A 5,018-nucleotide genomic window follows, 5' to 3' on the forward strand; every position below is an offset into this window, starting at 1 on the left:
CTTGGATCTCCTTTTCTAACTGACCTGACTGAGTTGTCATCCTGTAATGTTAGGGACCTAGCCAAGTTCATAGAACTGTCAGGTTGGTTTTCCTTTACCTAATAGGGGAGTCGTTACCTTTCTTCGGCGTTAAATGTATACTGATTAAAATCTATATACAAATAACGTAACTCCTGTGGTACCACAATGGGCCTTTATTTGTGCTTAAGTGGGCTTTTTGGGATACAAGGCCGCCACTCCAACCTATACCTATACCTATATATAGTTAATGTAATTTGTTGTTTGATGTTTATGTAATTTTTTGAGACTAGTTTCTGGTTGACCTAAAAGGTGTTTATTAGTTTGGAAATACATTATTTTTTTTAATAGATACTTGGTTCTCTATTCTCAATTTTTCATATGTACTTTTATTGATAGAATTATGATTTCGACATTAACGTCATCAATCAGTTAGCTCTATCAATTAATTAATCAATTTGTATTGTATGTAAAGACATATAGTTTTTTAAACTTCACCTTCTTGTAATACGGATTTGATTTTTAACAGGATATGTGTACAAGAACTATTTTTTTAATTATAAAAATTAAATTACTATATGATTTTGACAGCTAAAAGAGGGGATGGTGTTTTCTTTTTGAATATACTGTATATCTATCTGTATGAAGGGTATCTCCTGACTTATTAAAAAGTATTATTTATATTGCATATTGAAGATATGTTTTCTTAAATAATTCCTAAACTTTGAAAAAATGAAATTATTAAAAAATTCAACTAATTGATTTAAGTATAAATTAATCCATTTAATTTATTATTGTGCGCTACCATATTTAAATTAGAAAAATTTTTAATGAATTGAATAAAATACATTATAAAAATGATATTCCAAAAAAAAAGATACTTGATTTTAACCGGTTGTCAATGTTATCAGAGTATTGACTGCAGTTCGAGTAAGTACTGTGAGAATTAATACATAAGTATTGCTTTCGAGACAAGTTTTTTAAATCGTCGAATCGTCTAGCAATCGTAATTTCAGCATCAATATGAAATCCTTGATATGGGAATATAAATACAGTTTCAAATATTCATGATATGTAAAAATGTGAATATTAATGACATATTTAAAGCATATATTTTTAAACAACACTATTACATAATTAAATACTAAAATATATAATACATATATATATACATAAGAATGAAATCATATATCGCTACAGATTTACGAAAAAAACATTCACTTTCCTTATTAAAATTTATGAATGTTGAAACATGATATAGGCGAGCTTTTAAATGCTATTTTGTAGCACTTGGATAGTGCTACAGTAAAGATAGTAGTATCTATATTAATCTAGGCCACACTTTAATAAAATTGGTCAACTGACATATGCAAAGAATATTTTAATAACAATCGAAGAATTTTAGCTCAAATTTATTAGATCCTTTTTTGAAGTGAATCGATTTTATAATGTAAAATTATTTTATTATTTTATTATATAAAATAAAATTATTTTTTTAATTATTATATAAAATGATTTTTGTGTTTTTAATTTTAAAATGAACGTCAAAGATTTTATTTTGTATACAATATAAATTATAATATAAAATTCATATGAAACATTTGTATATATACACTCATATTGTTGTAATATATGATATGTACATATGTATGCAATAATATGCCCAAGTATTTCATGTCATTACCTCTTTAACCAATTAACCAATTTCAAACAAAGTTTTTATGACTTAAGAATATCAATTATCTCAAAAAATACAATTTTAGTCATTTTCGACGACTTTTAACATCAATTAAACAAATTATAAATACAATTATAAAAAGTTTAGAGTTCAATAAAATTTAATTTATATGGAGTAAAATTATAAAAGGAAATCGAAGTATTAACATACAAGTACAACAATTTATAAAAGGAGATAAATAGATTGTTCCTTCTTGACGCATATAATAGGTTAATCAAGAGTGGTGGAGATTTCCAGTCCAGTAGCTGGCATGTGTTCAACTTCGAAGTGATTCGACTGAAGTTCTGCCTTTCGTTTGTCTTAGCTTAGATTTCCCTAAAGATTAATTACTGTATATCCTTAGCTTTCACTTTTTTTCCTACTTGTACGAAGTAGAATTGACTGCGATAAGCCTAACTGAAATTATATATTTGGTTGAGGGTATCTAAATCCGTAATAAATATATGATTTATTATACTTGGCAATACAAATTTGTATTATTAAATTTGGAATATTATTATTTTTGAAACCAAATTCAATTGTTCCAAAAAAGTCTTTCAATTAAATTAAAAATTTTATGGCACAAATTTAAAATTGAAACTAAAACTCTTTCAAAATGTTTTTAATTAAAATGAGTTCAAATAAAAATTAAAATAAATCAGATTTAACAAAGCCAACAAACCTTGAACGAGCAAATTTCTTGAAAATTTATTTTTGAGCAAAAAATTGAAAGAAACTCATTTTCAACATAAATTTTGACACACATTTTCGACAAGAGGCAGACAGCAAATGTGCCACATTCGACCAATAAATTAAAAAAGTTCCATAAAAAATCAACGTTAAGAACCTTAAAATCTACGGTAAATGAGTTTATTGTTTGCTGATGTAAAAAAGTACCTTAAACTGAACAGCAATTGCCGCAACGGTAGCAGCAACAACAGCAACAGCAACAACGCCAGCGACAACGACAGCAACGAAGCATTGCCATTGCTGAGCATAATTACCAAAATTTACATATTTTGAGCTGCAGAACAGACAATTAAACGTCACGTAAAGAAGGGGATTAGCTTGTTAGTGCGTTTCTTGTCTATAGTTTGTATCTTTTAAGGTTTGTGGGTTCTTGTGCTAAAAGACAATTTCCGACCTTAATGCATACTTTTTCGGTTTCGGTTTTCAATTGTAGTTTTGTGATTTATGTTTATTTTTGTGATTTTTATTGCTGGATGTTATCTAACTGGCTTTAATCTGGTAATAAAAATCAAGTTGAATCGACAGGCTCTTGATTTGGCCTTACGCTGATAGTGAAGACTTGTAATAAGACTTCTTAAAAAATATTAAATAGGAGCTTGCACTTAACTGAATAAAAAAAATAAGAGTGGTATACATTCAAAGAGATTTTACTAAAAAAAAAATTACATTTTGCAAAAAATTTAATTAATAATTAAATCTCGTAAAATCGTATAGTTGGTATAATCTACCTTAGCGTATGTTGAAGTCCTAAAAGAGTAGGGTGTTATAGAAATAATAGAACGATTGTGAGTTATAGATGGTGGAAAATTTTTTAAAAGAGGTGAGTGAAGGATGTGTTTGCTTGTAAAAGAAAAAAAAGTTAAAAGACTTAAAAGTTTGTATTTTTGAAGTTTGTAGTCTTAGAATAGCAATCGCCAGAGAGTTAATTTAAATTTGCTATGAATCCCTCTATGTATATTAATAAGTATATAAGGCCATTCTACCTCCATTGTCACCTTATATTCCCTAAAGATGATGCAACAAAAGGGTTTTCCCGTAATGCATTTTTTAAAATAAAATAAAAAAGTAAATAAATAAAATAAGTTTAAATCTGTAGAAGATATAGAAGGTACCATCCTCCTCTGCAGCGATTGTTATTAAAATAACTAATCATATTTTTTTAAACTGGGCCAAAGCTTAAAAGGTTGGTATCTATCAAAAATATTCCATCAAAAATCCGTTTTTTACGATGATGATAATCTGTGTACTATAGAACAAAAATGTTTATCTATGAGTAAATTAAAGAATTCTTAATTGGAACCTTTTGTTGTATTGCAAACTAATGTCAGTATATGATTTTCCCTTAAAACTGGCTTATGATGCATTCAATAACTGGTTTATATAACCAATGAAACAAAGGAAGGTTTTTACAACTTTCCTAGTCTTTTTACTTTTGTTTATTAAATCATAATACAAATCACTTAGTTATATTACAAATTGATGATAGAACTGATGAAATTTATTTAATAATTAAATCTCGTAAAATCGTATAGTTGGTATAATCTACCTTAGCGTGTATTGAAGCTCTAATAGAGTAGGGTGTTATAAAAATAATAGAACGATTGTGGGTTATAGATAGAGGAAACATTTTTAAAATGGGGGAGTGAAGGATGTGTTTGCTTGTAAAAGAAATAAAATTTAAAAGACTTAAAAGTTTGTATTTGTAGTTTGTAGTCTTAGAATAGCAATCGCCAGATAGTTTATCGAAATTTGCTATAAATCCCTTTATGTACATTAATAAGTATATAAGTACAAGGCCATTCTACCTCCATTGTCACCTTATATTCCCTAAAGATGATGCAACAAAAGGGTTTTCCCGTAATGCATTTTTTAAAATAAAATAAAAAAGTAAATAAATAAAATAAGTTTAAATCTGTAGAAGATATAGAAGGTACCATCCTCCTCTGCAGCGATTGTTATTAAAATAACTAATCATATTTTTTTAAACTGGGCCAAAGCTTAAAAGGTTGGTATCTATCAAAAATATTCCATCAAAAATCCGTTTTTTACGATGATGATAATCTGTGTACTATAGAACAAAAATGTTTATCTATGAGTAAATTAAAGAATTCTTAATTGGAACCTTTTGTTGTATTGCAAACTAATGTCAGTATATGATTTTCCCTTAAAACTGGCTTATGATGCATTCAATAACTGGTTTATATAACCAATGAAACAAAGGAAGGTTTTTACAACTTTCTTAGTCTTTTTACTTTTGTTTATTAAATCATAATACAAATCACTTAGTTATATTACAAATTGATGATAGAACTGATGAAATTTATTTAATAATTAAATCTCGTAAAATCGTATAGTTGGTATAATCTACCTTAGCGTGTATTGAAGCTCTAATAGAGTAGGGTGTTATAAAAATAATAGAACGATTGTGGGTTATAGATAGAGGAAACATTTTTAAAATGGGGGAGTGAAGGATGTGTTTGCTTGTAAAAGAAATAAAATTTAAAAGACTTAAAAGTTTGTATTTGTAGTTTGT

The sequence above is a fragment of the Teleopsis dalmanni genome, chromosome 2, assembly GCF_002237135.1.
Source record: "Teleopsis dalmanni isolate 2A chromosome 2, ASM223713v2, whole genome shotgun sequence".
In the NCBI taxonomy this organism is placed as follows: domain Eukaryota; kingdom Metazoa; phylum Arthropoda; class Insecta; order Diptera; family Diopsidae; genus Teleopsis; species Teleopsis dalmanni.